Source organism: Bradysia coprophila, chromosome IV (genome assembly GCF_014529535.1).
Source record: "Bradysia coprophila strain Holo2 chromosome IV, BU_Bcop_v1, whole genome shotgun sequence".
In the NCBI taxonomy this organism is placed as follows: domain Eukaryota; kingdom Metazoa; phylum Arthropoda; class Insecta; order Diptera; family Sciaridae; genus Bradysia; species Bradysia coprophila.
The window spans coordinates 6076911-6099436 of NC_050738.1; positions in this window are offsets into that span (position 1 = coordinate 6076911).

A 22526-nucleotide genomic window follows, 5' to 3' on the forward strand; every position below is an offset into this window, starting at 1 on the left:
TTTCTAGTGGGTCTCAGTACTATTTCTATTATAGCTTGGACTCTCACGCTCTGTGACAAACTATGTCAATACGTAGTTTCCAATACTACTGTATTTATTTTAACGCGCCGCGTTATTTTTTAGTTAAGAATTCCCACTTTTACTTTAACAGCCAGTGCCGTTTGTGGATTTTGAATTCAACTTTTTATTTTTTGCAACACACCGTGTCACTTTATTTTTCCTTTAACAGATCGTGCTGTTTGTGGATTAACATAAGCTTTTATTTTTTATAACACACCGCGTTACTTGTTTTTTATTTCAACACACCGTGTTGATTTAAGTGCACTTTTTGCGTAATACCCTTTGTATTACACTTTTATTGTTCAATAAATCAACGGCTGCAGTCCGCGATTTATTTTCCTTCGTTATATGTTCAATTCTTTCTGATACATTTAACTTTTAATTTTTACTCGCGCTCATTTCAAGCGTTCGGGGTCACCAATGTTTAACCCGTAGGAGCTTTTTCCTACGGTTATCCTTTTATCGAATAAAAAGACTAAGATGTTTTATTTTAATTATAAACTTTACTTTATTAACTGATTCTTTCACAAGAACTCTCCTGTTTGACTACCGTTCAAACTCTCCTGTTTGAATACTTCTCAAACTCTCCTGTTTGACTACTTCTCAAACTCTCCTCAAACTCTGATCTTATCCATTGAATGGATACAGTATTTATACTAATTCTAAACAAAGAACTTATTGTTATAATTACAATCACTTATAATTATCGTGGGAAGTATTTTTACGCTTGATTCACATAGTAATAAAGCAATGCACCGGATGTGACGTTCATCCTTTTCCATAATTTGGTTAATACATTTATACCGAAAACTATCCGGAATAAATGTTTCCAAAAAAGACAATTTATTATAAACATTTCCAAGAAATGAATACCATAAATCATTTAACATCTTTTTACCACATATTTCGCTTAATGCATCTCATATTACACGTTAATGATTGCAATGTTTACATTCGCGCATATAATTGTTCATAATGTCGCGTATATGATTCAAGTATAACAATTCTATCGACTGAACTGTTAATGCATTGCGCATGCGCGAGCATGAAGATGCGCGCGCATATTGTAATTATTATATGTGATCTAATTGAATAGAAATTTTACATAATTTTATATCATTATCATTGCAAGCATTAACATATTCCACTGAATATTTCACTTTTTTTTAATTGTGCCCAAAGTATATATTAACACTGAAGTAATGCAAAGTCTGGTGTCTTCAGTTTGAGTTGAATTTATGGTGAGTTTATTATAAATTGATACACATCGTATTTTTGGTATCACCGTAAAACTGCAATCGCACTTATTCCACCTCTTTTAAAGCGGAAGCCTTAAAGTTGGAACCCTATGTTTTTTATTCATCTAACAGTCTAACATCTAGATGAACCTATTACAAAATAAATGCGTGTCAAATCGAGAGAGAATCTTTTACTTCATTTGTTTTGCTATAAACAGCCCAACTCATTTCTGACTTTTTATAGTATTATAGTATGCATGCAAGAAGTACAAGAACCGAACATTTTCTCATTTTTTGTTGTCAACGACACTACTCACTTCTTTTAACAATAAACTCGGGCTGAATGCAAATTCCATGTATTGAGATCGGATCCAACTGAACTATAGAACAGAAAAATTAATTGAACTTATTCGGACGAGAGTCTCAGTAACAACCTGAACCCGTCTATTGATCACAAAAAAGATTAGAATTGTAAGTACTTAAATCTATATTCCATTTTGTGTCGATGATCGGCGCGCACAATAAGTCTGACCAGTGAAATTTGTGCTAAAACACGAAACGAGAATAGAATAACTAATTTTTTATGAACATACCAGCTAAAAGTCATAATTCAAGTATTTAATGTTCAAATACAAATTAATATTTTTGCTATGCTATGCACCGATGAGCAGCCTGCTGAACAATTAGCCAGTATATACAATTTGTTCTGATCATATCGTACACAATACGTCAGATCATATTTCCTTGTTTTGCACTTATTATTATGGACGATTTACTGTTTCATCAACATATTAAAGAAGTTTGTTGGCATAACTCTATCTGATTTCTTTTTCCATAATTTACTCTATTAAAGTTACATTGCTGATTTGTACAACTGCTCATTATTTTATTTACAATCACACAGCGAGCATAATTCTTTTCTTTTAATGAAATGCTAATTACTTACCAATGCTATTATTTTCCGCCTTACAATGTTGCATAATGTTCTGGAGCGAGGATTTTCGAAAGAATGAGATAATACGACTGTTTTGTATCTGTTAAATTGCTCTTGTCGGAACGGATTCACATATTCTTTCGAAAAAATAGGAAAAATATTAGAGACATTTCTAGCTACAATGTAGGTGCTATTGAAAAGCTAACTAGCAATTCAGTCTACACTACGCTTGAAATATTAACTATTGTCGTGATAAGCAATATAATCGTTGAATCTATTACTTCATCTATTTTCGAGTGTTTGATACAAAATCGTTTTAGCACAGATTTTGCTATGTATACAAAAGAAAGCTAATAACATAACACCGTTTATTTTCGTCGTTGACTGGTTGTCTATTTTGTAAAGCTTTATCACTTTTTCGAGTGGGGGTTAATTCATAAAGTACACACGTTTATTAGTGGAAAGGAGTGGTCAGAAGAAGGCATTCATCCATCGCCCGATACATTTTCAAAAAATTGATGCTACATTTTTGCGTGAATGGCCCAGGACAAAGCACTGTCAAGCACCGAAGCTGACTTTGACATCACTCAATTAGAAGGCCAAAAACCCACCTGTTGACAATTTTTTTAAATTTTTTGATAGCCATTGTATGAAAAAGAATAGCCTACTTTGATCGGTGCGTTGCCCAGGATCTTAATTTAGATCTCTAGCAGTACGATGACTATCTCTTAGAAAGTACAGAATTCACGTCGTAAGTTTGCTTCAGAATTTAAATTTTGAGTGAATCAGTGGGTGAACATTTGAACTAAAAATAAAGTTCACTCGTACTCTAGAATATCGTGAACGGGACAAATTTAAAACTGCGTTTCTTCAGCCCTTGTAGATTTTCTATATTAATTTTCAGTACACTTATGGCAGTAATTGTTTTGAGCAAATCTGAATCGTCATCTTTAGCGCCAGAGCTCATTGAGAACGAATTACATTGTTTATGGTAGTCCAAACAGAACACATATTTAATTATTAAATCTTTTACTTTTGTTGAAATCTTTTACTTCATTTAGTATTAACAAATATTTTGCTGTAACAGCATGAAAACAGCATGCATTCTACTTCCTGATAAGCAATCTAATACACAAAATTTCCCAATACTTCGAGCGAGCTCAGCTCCAACATTTTTTTTAGCTTTTCAACCACAATGACTACTCATTGTTCTAGTTGCACTCCTCCTACCCTCGCTGCCGATTTTTCGTGCATTTTATTAACGATGTGCAATTCATTGAACTCATTACATTTTTCTTGAATTTACTGTACTGCCAAGTTATCTTTTCACTGTTTGCTGGAGACGTGTTGCGGAATAAATTATACCAACTTTATTGATCTTTTTCGTTAAGATGATGAAAGTATGCACTGCACACAGTCTGAGCATATAAAGTTTAACAACCCCAAAAAAAACAACAACAAAAAAAAATGCAAAAGAGGGTGAATTTTTCCAATATAATTACAGACGTTGTTGCATTGGAAGAATATTAAGTTATTTTATCGTTGGCATTGTAGCATGGGCGACGCGTGCTTAAGATTTCTTTGAGCATTGTTATTTGCCATATAAATATGCGATTGAAATGGTTCGGACGTCTCTGATAGTGTGGCAGATGTTACATGTATTTGCATAATGGCGTGTATACTAATTAGTATTAGTGATCCTTTTTTGTTGGATTTTGTTGGGTTTTTTCGGATATAAGGGAATCTTAATTAATGAAGACCTTGTTGAAGAGATATTTATTATAGAAACTTTCAGGCTTTATGAAACGAAAACACTCGCCGAAAGTTATTCGAAAGCATCGTTTTATAGGAGAGCAAAAAAAACGATGTTCACAGTACTTGCAAAGAGTCCAAGGAGTGAACACCTGCATACTAATGGTGATGCACCAAAAAATTTGAACTTTAGAATCTCCGTCTGCCTCCGCTAGAAAATTTTTGTTAAACGGCGGAAACAGATTTATTTTTGAGGATTTTACGCTCTATCCATTTCCGCCCAATAAAAAATGTTATTAGCGGAAATCGTCGTAGAATATGCGTTTAGAAATGCAGACCTTCGCCTCGTGTAATAACGTCGCATGACCAATTAATCAGATCAGTTTTAACCTGTTACAGACAGCTAGCTGTCATCTGTTATCGACAACGACATTAATAATAAACGACAAGCTCTGACTAATGAGGTCTTATATGGCAACAAGCATGTTCAAAACAAATGAAGTAAAAGATTTCTTAAATCAATCTCTGAAAATCTTCGATCAAATGAAGCAATAGATCAGATTGTAAAACTATTAATATGCTTGCCGTCCTTGACAGGTTAAAACAAGTTCAGCAAGTTCTCGGTTAACGATGCAATTTCGTGGTTTTCTCCCAGTGATGCAAATATCTATTTGAAGCGTGAAAATAGATATATTAATCAGGCCACTTGTTGATCATTGATCAAAGTCGATAAAGGAAAGCCTTTGTAAAATTGATCTAGCTCTACTTGGACAAATGCTCTAAATTGCTCGTAAAGGTCCTTCGAGGCTCGCAGAAATACGCTTAAAATTGGTTTAAATGTTTAACGATAGTACTCATGACACTGGGCAAACTATATACATAATCGACTTAGTGCAGCTCTATCAAACCATATAATGATCCGGTCAACAAAGTAAACAATAAGAATTAGCATGCGCTAAATCGACCAATTAAATGTTTTAAATATATTTATTGTTGTTTGATGTGATGCGCGCCGGCATTTCTTTTGTAAAATTTTTCATTCGTTTTAATCGTTGATTTTAATGAAAAATAAAATAAAATGCTAAAACGCTGAAAATTGCAGTTTTATTCAAGTGGATACCTACACATCACATAATATCACATCACATACGTATGTATGTGCACAGTAAAACGTATTATTATAAAGCTAAAAAGTAAACAATAATGTGAATAAAAATAATTTATTCAAGCATTATATGGTCATGGAGAAATTAATTTAAATTAATCAGTCACTGAAAATATATATTATATTCAACACAACACACAGCAATGCCACCATATAGCAGCAAAGACGAGAGCTTTACTCGCATTTTTAATTGTTATGTCAATAATTAATTTAATTGTTATCAGGATCGTTTGAGTTATTTGCAGATAAAAATATTTTTAATTCAGGCGCCGGTTAAATGGAATGTTAAATAATGTGGTATGTTCATAGATGCTTTGCAGCGAATTAAATGTTTTTACCCTCGGTCACGTTCGTCAGTCTCACTAAGCGCGCAGTTGATTTTTTTTTGTTGGCCAAATTAAATTTATAAATTGGTTTGTTGAAGGAATTTGCACAGGAGTGAAACGGTTGACCATACAGATCTCTGGTCGGGATCCTGATGATAAGAAATTGTGGAGATGAATGAAATTGTTAAATGGACTTCATATAGTTCTCATTCGCTTAACAACTGGGCATTAGTCACGTCTAATTGGATTGATCAGGGCAACAAAGACAGATAGATCAATCATCAATCTTAATAGGAAAATTCTTTCCAAACTCATTAATGCATAAAGTCCGATACGTTAACTATTACCATACAAATGGTTATTATATAATTTTAAGTGATTAAAGTTTGTTACGCGTGAGTAGCATCAATATTACATTGCTGGTACAACACGATAACGAAAGAAAATAAAAAATTGAAGAAAAAAAAAAGAACGATCCTCTTAACCATCACCATCCAATACATTTTTCCTTCAGAGAAGAAAAAAATATTGTTCCATAAACACAACATACAACCCAGCAGAAAAGGTTTAGATTGTATCATACATATAATATACAAATGTTGAACTTATACACTCTTCAACGTTAAAAACTACTCTTCGTCCAATTTATATTTATTTATAACAAGCAGCAGATTTAATCGCATTATATCTTATCGATATTGATCTGGAAGCAAAGCCAATATCATGCAAAACGTGATATACTTGTGCATGCAAGAAATTGGGAGTTAATATAATAAATATAAATTTATATACAAGGAAAAAAAAGGAGAGTGTAGGTTAGGTGTATTACCTTGTTTATTAAAAAAAACACAACAACAACATCAACAACGAATGATCGGGTGGAAAAAATATTGTAGAACCTTAGAAAAATTATCTAAAAATTGTTGTTGAACACTAAAAATGATGTTGTAAAAACAAATTAATTGCTGAAATTCCGATCAACGATGAATTCTTGTACTCATGTTCTCAAACGGGCACAGTCGATTTCATATTTACATCACAAATGGTTACATTTTGTGTGGCCACTTAAGAAAGGGAAATGGAAGGAAAGCAAAGTTATAAGACACAGTGGGACAGTGATTATGTTAGAGAACACATAGGAATTATGTAAAGCCACTCTTACGTAGAAATGGCAGAAATCGATCATAAATTTTCATAATCTTTAAGAAAATTATAACGGAATGAAAATACAGAAAAGTTGATAAGACATGGTTTCGGCAACGAATTATTTAACATTCGTCTCACACTATCAGAATGTAAAAATTACATAACTCGGAATAAAAATTGAAATTCATGTTTTCGTGTGTTTATTGACTTCGGCTCCGTCTCAGATCAACAAAATTTACACGAAAACTCGACTTTTGAATCTTGTATCCCTTGTTATATAATGGTTTTTTATGCCACCGAATGATAAATGGTTTTTAGGCACTAAACGAGTAGATTGTCACCGAATTACATAAAACGTTTTTCTAAAAAAAAACGCAGACTTTTCGTCACCTATCTTTTTGAAACCCCTAGTTCTTCATTTTCTATACTAATCCTCCACCACCCAGTATATGACGTCAAGTTTGAACGAAGCCTAGAACAAATCTAGCAATATTTCTGACAAAGGTAATTTTGTCTAATAAAAAACACTTCAGACTACAGTCTCGGAATTATATGAAGAAACAATTTCAATCCAATCGACGCTATTCATTCCACATGCATTGCCGGGGTTACGACATTTACGTATGTATATGTATTATAACGTGTAAATCGCATGCGGAAGATGTGGAATGAATAACGTCGATTGGATTGTACATCGTTGAAAATGTTACTTCTTATAATTCTTCCACCGTAGAACTTTTTCGAACGTATTCTGGAATTATTTTACGCAGGTACATTGCGAGGTTTTCTATATCCCGTTCTCCAACAAAATTGTTTATATTATTTCAATTAGAAAACACTTTCACTGGCGATAACTAATAATTAGGGATGGGAGACGTTCAAAATTATCGATAATATCAATCGAAAGAAATTATCGATAATCGATAAATCATATCGTTATCGATATTTTAATATTTATCGATAATTATCAAAATATCGAAATTCAATAATTATCAAAATATCGATATTTTGATATTTATCTGAAAATTCATGATAATATACCGATATATTGGAATATATCGATAAATATCGGATTTTCGAACCGAAATATCGATATATCGAATTATCGATATCTTGATAATTATCAAAATATCAATAATTATCGATTATCGATATTTTTTTGATAATTTTCGATAAAAAAAAGTCGATAATTATCGATTACCGATAATCGATAATTATCGATAATCATTATCATTATCGCCCATGCCTACTAATAATTATATTTCCAAGTGAAGCCGTAAATGATGTAACTGTAAAATTACATTATTATTATTAAATCTTTAATGAAAAAGAAAACGGTGACATTACCATCCTGTCCATTGCCTGATAATCTGATATCATTTTTCCGATCGATTCTTTTATTGAGTTCAAAAATGAATAAAAACGAAAATATTTCTGATTCTCAGAATTTCGGTTGATGAGTTTCTCAAAATGTTGAGCAATCATTCATTTGATTGATTTTCCACTGAACGATGTCTAATTAAAAAGTGAAACTGAACATGAAATATTTATTATTGAAATAAAAAAAAATGATTTTAAAAATATTAGTCAAACATTATTTATTAATTCAACAGCTAAAATGTGATATTTATTGCTTGTAAGCATTTGTAAATATAGTTTAAGTATCATTGAATTAATTAGTTGTTGCTGTTTGCAATATTTTTTTTAAATTGATTTATAACATTTCATTAACCGATTCAAGAATTGAATTCAATGAAATTTTCAGTTTTTCGTGTTTATTAATCGAGTTTCATTTAAAATGCTATCCACAAACATGTGTTTATTTGGCATGTCGTTTATGTTTTATGTTCTGTAAGGTTTTACAGAAAGACAAATAACGCTTAGCTAGGTCACTGAAATATAATGTTATTCCGTTAAGCATTTATTTCTTTTCTTCTGTAATTAGATTGTTTATTTCAATATATTAGGTGCGTTGATGGTAAGGTTCAATCACTAAATTATTAAATTAGCCTTGGCGGTTTTAAAGTTTTTGGGATAACCTACGATGAGATTTTATTTAAAATCTTTATTAGAGTACAAATGCTTGTAATTTGAATACTTTCAACTGACTGTTGGACAAAATACCGCAGACTTCATACAAGAAATGTCAAAAACTGTGCGTTAAAATGACCAGATTTGCGTTATGTGTGGAAATGGAAGGCGCACTTACTGTGTTCCACGTAACTTTTCATTCTTGCTCTGTTTCAAGACCATGTGGTGTAACCAATATTCCACTAACGTCAAAATAATTGAAAAATAAAATTGAGACACAATCAACGAATATGACATTAATTTCCATTCAATTGCGGCAAAGGATGTCACCATTTCGATTAGAATATTCCATCGGACATACTGTACTGTCGTTCTATGCAAGGTCAATCCACGTCATTACATATGAGATGTTATGTTACCGTGTTCCGATTTATGCATTTATTGAAGTCTCTTTACCCCCTTTAAGGTAAAGTTGTATGAGAAATGTTTTTCCAGTCGATTGCAGATGACAGAGAGTAATCAGACTACCTTATGGGCTAAGTCATCTGTTGTCCACTGCGATAGCAAAAATAAGCAGATGGTATCTAATTAATGAGATCTAATATAGTAAAATCTTTGTTTTAACTATTGAAGTAAAAGATTTTGTATCAAACTTTTGAAAATGGTTTAATGGAGAAGAAGTAATAGATGTGATAATTTTACTAATGATATGTCTGCTGTATGTAAAAGGTTGCTTACAGTAAAGTCTTAACTAAAGAATTTTGCAACAAAATATTCCGAAATATTTAACCGAATTAATATGTTTTTTAAAGTGTCGTATTATTCATCAATCTCAATATAATAGTGACGTCTCAGCTGTTTGTCAGCTGGTCCACTCATATAAACAAAATTGCTTTATACTGACGTTGGCTGTATTTTAAATTTAGCAGAAAGTTGGTTGAAACTAAAAAGCATCGACATGAGCAAAGCAGCGAAGAAGCTCTTGTCCACTTAAATAATAAAACGAAGTGAAAATTTTCTTGATCAACAGCAATGCATGTTTCTTGATATAGATTTAATCAACAGCATCCAGTGTATGTTATAAAACATTATTGCTGCATTTCATTTTTATCTATAATGCATTTATGAAAAATATCTTAATCGCATCATATCATCTTCCATATTAATGTCGTTGTCGTCTTCGTGTAAAATGGCAAGACGAAAAAACGTTGACTCGAAGTTTTTTTTTTCTTGAATAATAACTGCGTCTGTAATCATTTACTTAAAATAGTACATCATTCAGCGATTATATTAATTCCTTTAATTAATGACGTTGTTACGAATGGTGGAGTGTATCGTTTATTCACCGTGGGAAATTACACTCTTTTCTTCATTACTTTTTTGCCTGATATGATAATATCTCACCAGCTGCAATATGGACATAACTGTAGAGAGGAACTGAGGACCATTCACACATCTGGCACATATACCCATTCCAATCTTGAATCGAAATTATGGACATACTAAAACAAATAACAACTTGATACTTGACAATATCGAAGATGGGAGGTTAAACCCTTCATGTCGTGATAACTTGCATCTCAGAAAATATTTAATTGAAAATCGCGTGTATAAAGATTCGAACCACGGTGTAATCGGAATACATTTAAATCTAATTCGAAACACTTCTGATTATGTGAACAAACCTCAAAATATACTCCAGAAATGCTGAAAATTTTGAAGATGAATGAAATTGGTAAAAAAACAAAGATATCGTCTGTTCAATCAGTATTGTGTGTCCTTCGTAATTCTCACTTAAGTAAAATTTTTTTTGTTTTACTATGCTGCTGCATTAGGGGGGTCCAGAATCGTATGGGAAAATAAAAGTTTCGAGAAAGTTGGCGGACCCCGGGGAAAACGAACCTTTATGACCCACTGATAAAAAGTGTATATGGGGCCGATGTGATCCGAGTTGATTTATGGGTCGCTCAAGGACGAAATATGTGAAAAACCACGAAAATGAGGGTTAATGAAAAATTGAACGTAACTAACAGATGCTGAGGTCACTTCTTCAGGTGAGTTGGATTATTTCACTTCAGAATAATCCAAAGAGACCGATTTAATGATTTGTAAGTGCATTCGCATCTCCCAAGTCAGTCAAAGTTTCCCAATCTGTTCACCCAGTCTTTGGGTTCTTCCAAAACATTTATGGGATGTGCATCGGATATATTCATATCTAACGAGAGCTTATGGCATAAGCTTTCATCGCAAAAAGAAATTTTTTCGAAAACAATTTTTTGAAGCTATATAGAAATCGAATTTGGTGCAAAAATGTCAGGGTCGTGAATTCAGACAATTTTCAAATGACTGTTACGTCAAGACACCAACTTGAAACTTATTGTGTGTGGGCTCGTTAGAAAGCCACTGTCATTACCTTTACAACGACACCTAACACTTAATTTAAAGAGTGACTTCGCCTGACTTTGTATTACTTGGAAGTTATCTGTCGATTTTTGTATATTGTTAGGTGTGTCCAGACGATATAAAAATTCCAAAAAATGAAAACAACGAATTTTTGTTGTTCTTGCATCTAATCTAAGTTGTCTGGACCAAAAAAGTTTGATCTTGTCGCTAAAAATTTTTTTCCATAGAAAGTAATGGAAAAAATGTATGGAAAATCTCAGCGTTTTTTCACATATTTCGTCCTTGAGCTACCCATAAACCAACTCGGATCGCATCGGCCCCATATACAATTTTTATCAGGAGGCCATAAAGGTTTGTTTTCCTCGGGGTCCGACAACTTCCTCGACACTTTAATTTTTTGGACCCCCCTATGCTGCATGTAATAAGGCTATTACATGTATATGCAATAGCTTTTACATCACTCGCATAGTAAAACGTTATACTACACACGGGAAATAAAGTGATATCTCGTATCATGATGAGTAAAAGTACCTCGGGCTACCGCCCTCGGATACTTTTTCTCATCTGGATACGAGATATCACTTTACTTCCCTTGCATAGTAATGTACTATTACTCTGCCTAATCTATGATGTACACTGAGCGAGTATAATTTAATCAACCAGACAAAGATGACAGGCAGTCGAGGTCAGTGAAAATTAGACACGAATTTAGACACGTGCCTGTTCTTGGAATGCGTTGCTTGAAGTTAACGAAGATAACAGTTAACATAAATCAATCAAGGAATCTATATAACTCTCATGAATCGGAAACTTTCGAAGGTAAACGAACGTAATCATTTCTTTATTCTTATTGTAACTACGGGCGTATCACACAATTAGTTATTTGTGTATCTTTTTTGGACCCGAATGAAGTGCCTCAAATCAATCGTCCAAAACAGATACACGAAAAAAATTTCATGTAAGGGGCCGAAAACCGGAGAAAAATCTCGAGACTACCTTATTTTCTGCCCGAAGCATGAACGGCAGATAGAAGATTGAAAAACAGAGATAAAAAATAGTAAAAGTGGAGATAAACAATTGAAAAATGGAGATAAAAAAATTTTGTGCAGTAAAAAAATAAATTAACTAAAACTTGAGATTAAATAACAAGGAACGGAGATAAACGAGCCATCAGAACAGTCGGAGCGTTTGCTGCGACTGAGCCCCGTACAAACCCGTATATCTATTGCGTACGTGACCCTAGTGCGTCTGTCACCCTACTTTGACCGTAAGCCTATTGCGCCGGTTAATGTAGTTAAAGTAAAATTATTATGGAATGTGTACATCTTAGAAATTGCGCATAGCGCAATTACGAAGCACCGTACGACGTTCCTTTCAAATGAAACAAAAATTTCAAATAGCCCTAAAATTTTAATTTATTGAGTATAAATACACATAGGGCCCTAGTACCGGCCTTAGTCCGAGGACCCAAATTTATTTTTTTTTCAACTACATTCTATTCGGCCTTCGATTACCTTCTAAATTAAACAAAAATTACGACAAACGGATGAAATTTACGCGAGTTGTATGTAAAATACACATAGGGCCCTAGTACCAGCCTTAGTCCGAGGACCCAAATTTATTTTTTTTTCAACTACGTTCTATTCGGCCTTTGATTACCCTCCAAATGAAACAAAAAATACGGAAAACGGATGAAATTTGCTCGAGTTCTATGTAAAATACACATAGGGCCCTAGTAGCGGCCTTAGTCCGAGGACCCAAATTTATTTTTTTTTCAACAACATTCTATTCGGCCTTTGATTACCTTCCAAATGAAACAAAAATTACGAAAAACGGATGAAATTTGCTCGAGTTATATGTAAAATACACATAGGGCCCTAGTAGCGGCCTTAGTACGAGGACCCAAATTTAATTTTTTTTTCAACAACATTCTATTCGGCCTTTGATTACCTTCCAAATGACACAAAAATTACGAAAAACGAATGAAATTTACTCGAGTTCAATGTAAAATACACATAGGGCCCTAGTAGTGGCCTTAGTCCAAGGACCCAAATTTAATTTTTTTTTTCAACAACATTCTATTCGGCTTTTGATTACCTTCCAAATGACACAAAAATTACGAAAAACGAATGAAATTTACTTGAGTTCAATGTAAAATACACATAGGGCCCTAGTAGCGGCCTTAGTCCGAGGACCCAAATTTAACTTTTTTTTCAACAACATTCTATTCGGCCTTTGATTACCTTCCAAATGACACAAAAATTACGAAAAACGAATGAAATTTACTTGAGTTCTATGTAAAATACACATAGGGCCCTAGTAGCTTTTCACTTCTAAGGCCCTAACTCACGGTCCACTCACCCGATTTTAAAAAACTTTTTTTTCCTGGATTGGTATTGACAATACCTATCATTTGCCGTGTCATATACATTTCCATCATTTATTTTGCCATAAATATCACCAAAAGACCTTAAATCACTTAGGTGGCCCTAACTCACGAAGGGCCGACCCGAATATGCCCATCTTCGAACTTAGCCTCACTATTTTGACTATCTTTCAGGGAAAAAAAAAATTTTGAAATCGGATTTGATTTACTCAAGATATCGACGTGACGGACAGACGGACAGACGGACAGACGGCCCAAATTTTTATTGCGGATTCGTCATCTATGAACATAGGCAAACACTTTGTCCTTACCGTCTGCTTCGAATTCCATCAATTACACACGGCATCGTAATCCTATAAGCCCCTTCGTACTTCGTACGGGGCTAAAAATTAACAAATGGAGATAATTTGATTGAAAACGAAGTTATAGTATCTCCTTTTTTAAATTTGTTATCTCTGATTTTAGTTTTTTTATCTCCACTTGGTATCTCCGTTTTTAAATTTTTAATCTCTGATGATATCTCCTTTTCTGAAATTATTATCTTCACTTTTTAATTTGTTTCATCTCCATTCCATACATTTGTTATCTCCATATCTAGTTATATTATCTCCAAAATACAATTTATTATCTCCGAAATTAGATTTTATTATCTCCAATTTTCTATGGAATTTATCTCCGATTTTCTATGGAATTTATCTCCATTTTGGAGTTTCATATCTCCACATCACACTTTTTTATCTCCACTTATATCTCCTTTTTTATATTTTTTATCAACCGAAATATTATTATCGAAGCATGAAATAGTTATTTACGTATCGATTGAGTAGGCCGAAAGAGTTATGTATTAAGTTTTGTATGCTTGCTAAGATGACCGAAAGTAAAGGAATGTCAATTCAAGGGGCGAAAGCGAAAGCTTTTTACTTCTTTTGTTTAGAATATAAATATCCTAATGTTTGTTAGAAAATCTTTTACTTCATTATTGTTAAGAACTCTAGACAGCACTTAAATTGCTATTTTTGTTGCCATCGTATGTCGATAGGAGATGAATAACCGTTTCTAATTTATAAATTGCAATAGAACGTGTGTTGTGTATATTCTGTACGAATCTAAAAATGTCGAATAAATTAAAAAAGAAAAAAACGTTAAACAAAAAGTTGAAGTTCTTTGTCTTTTAGGTGATTTGACTTTGAAGAGTTTTTTGTCAAGCACAAAACTTATGAAACATAAAGATTAACGAATAACAACAGTAGCAAGATAAAGCGGCGCACAACGCACAATCAATTCATCTCATATATGTGCGCTCAATCCTTTGAGTAAATGCCGACCTTGTGCGTAATGCATATATTTTATGTATACAAACTTAACAGCACATTTGGTATATATTGTTTCAACGTTGAGAAATATTAATGTCGATGGGACGAGATTCGATGAAATTGTTGTAGAAATTTAGAATAATTTTCTGTGGCTATTTTGGAAACTACTCTTGCCCTAGAGTCGGGTGATGATTAAGATGGAGATATTTCAACCGTTTCCGACTGATAGTAGTTTTTGGTGAACGAATGACCGAGATAGTCGAGCATACACACGTAAAATGTGTCGGATATGATCAAAAGATTGCATAAACAATCATTCTGCCAATAAAGGATTGTTTGAATATTTTAAATCGTTTTGCGTTTGACCGCTTCAACAGCATAATTGCGCACATTCGTTGATGGTACATTACATTTTTATGTCGAAGGAATTATTCCATAAGTATTGAAAGTAGTGCTTGGTGTGCGTATCGGCAGTGAGTTTTCTGGTTTCGAGATACATATTGCTGTTTGTTTTGTTGTTGTTGTTGTTTTTTTTTGCTTTAGTGGTTTGCTTGACTGTTATTAATATTATTTATATATTTATATCAATGTGGTTGGGTTTGATATGATATTTTTTAATAAATTATTGAAAGTTATTCACATTTTTTTGTTCATTTTTTTTTCTGCTTTTAACTGTACGTGCACGGATTGTTCGGACATGTTTTCCTCTTTGATGGACGTCAATGGCCTTGTACTGATTAAATAAACGGAGTTTATTCTTTCGCTCAGAGTCGATAAATTAAAAAAATATATGAAGCCGCCACTCTGTTACCTGTGTGAAAACAATAATCATTTCTAACTTCAACAGAATTTAGTTCACATAATTCTCAATATACAGAGACAAAGATTGTATGAGTGTCTTTATTAGGAAAGGTGAAACATAGGAACAAAGACTATTACAAAGGAATAATTTTACCGTTGATGCTGTGAAGGACCATTAAAAAATCAATCTAATATTACATAAGGGGTATTTGAACTCATAGTCCAATTCTAAGAGCAATTTTATCGAATGACTGTAACAGGTTTTGTTCAATGATATTAGATACATCGATGCCAAGTGCCGCATCTGTATTCAGCACCACCATTCAACTCTCTAGCGCCCATTACTCTTTACCTGCATAATTAGGCAATTTTTTGTGGTAAAATTTGTCTTTTTCCCTATGATCCAATTGGTCCCTATGAAGATGCGGCACTGTCGATGTCTTCAGTATCAATCAATCAATCTCACCTTAACACGGCAGAGTAAAGTAATTTTAAAGGGGTAATTTTACACTGCCGTGACCTCAGTTGATCTCAAAAGAATTACTTATTTGCACTAAGAGTAAGTAATGAAATACGAAATGTTTATTGGTATGTGTTTGCCCTCTTTACCTGTTACAGATGGTAAGCATATGATCAACATTACTATCGGGTCTATTACTTTAATCGATCAAAGTATTTTTAATCGGTTGATTTGAAATCTTGTACTTCAATTTTTTTAACATGAATTTTACTGTATAAAGGACCATATTAACCAGAACTTGTCATTTTTGTGTCGTCGTTATCGATAACAGATGAATGAAAAATGAAAAATTGTACTGGGGAAAGTTTCAACGTATACATGTATTGGTGTAAAATTATACGAAAGGTGTATAATTACTCTAAGTATTTGCATGAGTAGCTGATACCATTTCAGTTTTCCCTATCTCTTTCCCTATTTCCCTATTTAATGGTTTTGTTGTAAGAAATTAAAAGTTCTGCATAGCAAAACCTCCAATAAACGAAATTGACGGAATCATGAATTTTTCGGAAGGTTCGTTTTTCTTTTTAAACATCGCACATTGTGCTGAGAACTTGTATATTAGAAGAATTTGGAAACCTACACATCCCAAGGAATCGCAGTTGTCCAAGAACGACAACTACTAATTCCTAAAAATGATTTCTCGTTTGAAGTAAAGTATTATGAAATGTAGTCTCAGGATATGTGCAGTGCCCGGAAATTTTATGAATTTTCAAGGCTTATGAAATTTTAAGATTTAAGTTTACAGTCAGAGGCAGTGAATTTTCAGAATTAATATGCTTCAGCTGTATTTCAGCTGATCCACACATACAATCAAAACTGTTTATATTTGTTTATACGGATAAGCTGATACACGCACTTGCGTGCTACTGGTAAAACCCTATAAAGACGTATAAACAGTTTTGATGGTTTGTGTGGATCAGCTGAAAAACAGCTGAACGAAATTAATGCTGAAAATTCAATGCCTCTGACTGTAAGAATTTTTGAGAAATAATTCTTAAACTCAACTCAATTTAAGTTTGCTATTGGGGTTAACATTCTACAGTTTTAATTGTTTTACACACTGACAAAAAAGTTTCGAAAAACTCACCTGTAGCAGGTAACTTTGTCTCCAGCTGAGTTTTTCGAAACTTTTTTGTCAGTGCACATCGTTCTACATGTTTTCAACAAAAAAAGCGTAAAGAGTGTCGTTTCACTCACACGTATGTACGTGTGGAATTGAAGAAACGTAAAGACAAACACTACGTCTATGTGGTGGAATACATGTGGAACAAATAGAACGAAATAAACAAACGAAACCCCACCAAATTCTCATGATGAGGTCAGTTTACAATTTTTAAATTTCAATATTTTCAGAGTCGGTAAGAATTTTTCAGAATTTTGTAGAATTTAAGAATTGAAATTCTGAATATAATAAGCCCTGCTAGTAGTCGCTCACTTATTGTTCTTTGATTCATTCATAGAGTATCTTTCGATCTCTATGTTAATTTAGAGAAAACGACTTAATCAATACATAATTTCCGAAATGTTCGTCCTGCCCAATATCAATTTTCCTCCCATTTATTGTTTTTACCCATAATGATAATGGCAACTGGTTACTGGTACAGAACTTCGAAAGTTATTATTATATCCAAAATCGAAACGTTTCCACATCATCCATTTTTCGATATTAATTTTTTTTTTGTTCTACGTCTTCATCAAGATCCATCTCTGCCGTCTCCGTAATAGAAAACTATAGTAAAACAGTATGCATGTGTTGCTAATGAATATTTTCATTAATTACCGATTCCAAGCACGAACCAAACTCTATGATATATATAATGTTTGATAGCCCGCGCACATAAAAACTCTAAAGTTGTGGAAAGGTGCTGTGTATTATAAGTGCTATCATTATTGTCTTGGAATAAAGACTATACGTTTCATAGATGAAAAACGGAAAATTCTGGCTAACTATTATACTGAATAAGTTTTGAGGGTGGTTATAATGGCAAATGATGAAATAAATTAACGAAACTGCAGACATATTTTCATTAAATAAAATTGATGGCAGTTCACGGCGAACAGTGGCCTTTTTTTGTTTTGCCGAACTGTTAATGTACCAGAAATTAATAATATTGTTTGGTTTGTTCGTCCCGTGGGACTCTCATCGTTATTTCAACAGTCTCTTCATAACGGTCTGTTCGTCATGAATTTTAAACAACGCGAACGGTTTATGCTGAAAGACTTGACAAAATTTCGGATTTGGTTAAAATTGTTCGTTTAGTCATGAGGTTTTGATTCGAATTCCAATACAACTGCACAGGCTAAAGCATTCTACAAACTAAGTAATGCCAAACTTATGACGGATCCTTCGTTTCCTGCGCAAATATACCGAAAAATCTGCATAAGAATTTCCTCAAGCTAATTCAAATTCCCGACATTTTTTTCCTCTCTTAAAAAATGTAGAGATGAAAACCTTGATATTATTCTCGCAAATCAGAATATAATATTTTTCGTCTTTTTTTATCACTCCAAGAATCCCTTTTTCTTTTTAATTCATTTCTTTATCCGGAACGACACCGCTTTTGTTCTTTATTTCCATTTTCACAAAAAATTTGTCTGCATTTGACGGCATCTTTTGTTTATGCGCAGTCCGATTTTTGCGATCATATTATGTGCCATCATTATATTTCAGTTCCAACCACCATCGAAATATTGTCAATCATTTTGACTACTGTTGGTTTTTGAATAAATTTGAATGGAATTTCTCATATTGTTGATTGGAATGTTTCGTTTTGTATATTTTGTGCAGAGAAAAAATTCGGAATGATTTTTTGTTGGAATTTTTGGTTTTATTTTGGTGGATTGTTAAGCGGTTGTCTATTCATTAAATTTGTTAATTTTTTATGTGAACATTCTCTCATATTCAATGAATTAATTCAAATAAAAATTAATAAAAAATTTCACGAGTAAAGTCTTGGTAACTTTCCGGAATGCCTTTGAAGGGTTGACGATTTCTAAATTTGGCAAAATTACTTTGTGCATCCGACAATTGAAATACGACCTTTTTTGCCATGATTTTTCATTAAGAAATGTCAGTTTTTCCCGAACTATATATCGTGCGGGAAAATAGTATGTTGTGTTACAAGTATTGCAATGTTGATTTTTTCAGCACTATACCCAAGTTTTCCATACGAGCGGAGCGAGTAAGGAAAATTGGGTCGTGTGCTGAAAAAATCTCATTACAATACGTGTAACACATCATGCTTTGTGCCAACCGAGAATTGAAATAGACAAATGCCCAAAAAATCACAATTTTCATTGTAAACAATCACTCTTCAAATTTGATCGATCACATTGCTTTGCATTTTCTAAAACGAATGTTGTAATAACTCATACAAATTCCATAACAACACTGCTTTGAGTGTTGAAATATCCCATCAAACGGGTGCTGAAATAAGTCACTTTACAACACTAAAATGAGTGCTGAAAAGAGTCGTATTTCAATTCTCGGTGGCACAAACTTCATTTCTTTACGATTTATAGTGCGGGAAAAGAATTACATGAATTTTTCTATGACTATACGATTGATTAAATTTAATTTACATTCGCCTTCCATCGAAAATACGACTTTAAATCGAATTCGCATATTTAGAAAATGTCAAAATGCTCACCGCTAACACATAGACAAATTTGTAATCTCTAGGGATGAAATATTGGAATTTGTAATCTCTAGGGATGAAATATTGGAAATTGTTAACCTAGAGTTAACAAACTGGAAAGCGCCGTGTATATGATACAAATCGATCATAATTGTAGTAGACATAGCAAACTGAGAGACTTCTCTCTCTTCAAAAACGAATGCTGTCAAGAATCGTTGTCGTGTTGTTGCAATATTTTTGTGTGCTATTGAAGTGATCGACATATTTTGTGTTTGTTTGGTGCTTAGTTTTCGATTAAATTGATAATTTTTGGTGTTTTTCGTGATTTTCGATGAAAGGCGAATGTAAAAGCCATTAAATGACTCGGGTCGAAATAGTTATTTATCTACCAAGGTAGATATGAAGGTATTTTTTCGCACTAGATGTCGATTGTCGACCCGAGGCGAAGCCGAGGTCGACAAGACGTCGTGTGCGAAAAAATACCGGCATACCTACCGTGGTAGATACAACGTTTTTCGCAATTTCGGGCCATAATCACCTTTCCAATGCAAAACATGTCCTACATTTTGTTCCAAAATTCTTGTGTATACAGAAATTCATTTGAACGATCAAGAAGGCTGCATTATAATACACATTGCAATGTGATGTAAAGAGACGCTTTGAATGAAATCGAGTAGTCAATACTTAGTATATACGCTTCAACAATACGTTCGGTATAATTGTGTGACTCTATAGCCGAATGGCTATAGTCGCTGCTTTGTGCTGAAAAACCTTTTGGTGTCGGGGGTTCGATTTCTGGTCAATGCAAGATTTTTATTTATAAAAATTTAGCCTTCGTTGAAGGTAATAGGTTCTTTAGCGTGCGAAAAAAAAGTTGACATCGCACTGCGGCCGAAAAAAAAGTTGATAACGCACTGCGTGCGAAAAAAAGTTCATATTGCGCTGTGTCCGGGAATACAGTGAAATAAATACCTTCAAAACGATATTAAATTGATGCATGGAAAGGTGATGATTATGGACCGGAATTGCGAAAAAGATTTTTAAAAATTCTCGGTGTATGTGTGAGCCTCGAGGGTATTGTAACATTCGAATGCGATTGTGAACCTCGGTAAACCTCGGTTCACAAACACGCATTCTCATGTTACAATACCCTCGAGGCTCACACATACACCTCGAATTTTTAAAAATCGTTTTTCGACCCATGTGATTTAAATAACTAATGGTGAATGTGAAGTGTGTATGTTTTCAAGTAAATTGATGTGTTTTGTCTATTTCAGTTGTCCGATGCACAAAACGTTGTTCGTACCTCGACAGGAAATGGATTTTTTCAGCACACGTCCTAATTTTCCTTAACTTAGGACTGGTGCTGAAAAAATCGTCATTTCCTGTCTTGGTACAAAAAATACTATTTTACAAGACGAAGCAGTTATGTAAAGTCGTGGCCTTGGGCCGAGAAAGTCACAGATTTATGCAAAATAAAGTTTTTTTTGGAGGTGTACCCAAAAATTGAGCATTGCTGGTAGTAAAGGGATCTCTGGGGACTCAGAAAACATAATCCGCCGTGCCTAATGTGCTTCCCCAAAGAACATTTTTTAATTTTCGATTTTTTTCCCTATATTTTTAAGGTTTTTACAAGAAAACTCTGTAATTTTATGACTTTTTTCAGTGGGTTTACGTCGAAATGAAATATATCGGTCATAAATTACGATTTATGCCAAAGTCTGCTTAAAAATTTTCAAAAATTAGACATTTATATTTGACGTTCATCCTACATAATTGTAGATGAAATACGTCACATATTTGACTTCGTAAAATTAACTTAGACACAATTGATTGTAACAAATGTAGGCTTATTGTAAAGAAGAGGTGCCCATCAGCATTATAAATATAAATTAGACTGTTTTAAATAAAATTAAATGATTGAACTTTTTATCAGTGGCAATCGCCTCGCCACATAAAATTTCAATCTATTACTTACTTTGTTCAAAATATTGCGTTATGTGTGAAATCCGTTGTACTTCTTTCGTTATACGAACAGTATGTACTTTTTGCCACATATGACAACTGAAGATGGAGATTATAGTTCATTGTTGATGTCGTTATCATAGCAGATGATTGCAGCCGTTGTTATAATATGTTTATTTCAGCATTATAATTTTCAGGTCTGTTAATTTCTTAGTCAAAATATTGACAGAAAGTCCTTTACTTCATTTTGTTTTACCATGCAGGCTTGCTTCTGGGAGAGGCTATTTGAACACGATGCAAATTTTTACTTTAGAATACTTTAGCTATTTGGTAATCGTCTCTTATTAATGCAAAGATCGGCATATGAAGATCATTGTGTTCTTGGTCGTTATATGTATTACACTAACCACTTTAAAAATGCAAAATTCCTTGTTTTATTTGATTTAATAACATGCGCAGGTGATTGCTTTTTCTTTCAATAAAATCGAACAGTATGCATAAATCAACCAGACTCAATTTCCCATGACGAAACATTTTTTTTTCTTTCATTTTCATTATTCAAAATTAGTCCTAATTTACCATCATTTGTGGTTTCCGTTTCACATGTTTAACCATGATCGATTCAGTATTAAAAGCAAAACTGTTTGACTTTATTGATAAAATAAATATTTTGTGGTCGGATATTTTTATGTAAAGTCAGTTTTTAATCCGACTGAATTGCACTTATACCTGTCGGTGCCATATGGTTTGTGAATTGTTATTGCCAACAAGTTCAAAAGTTCTGGTGCATTAAATAACAAATAATGAAATTGACAAAATAATTTTCGTTACATTTAGCAAGGAAAATT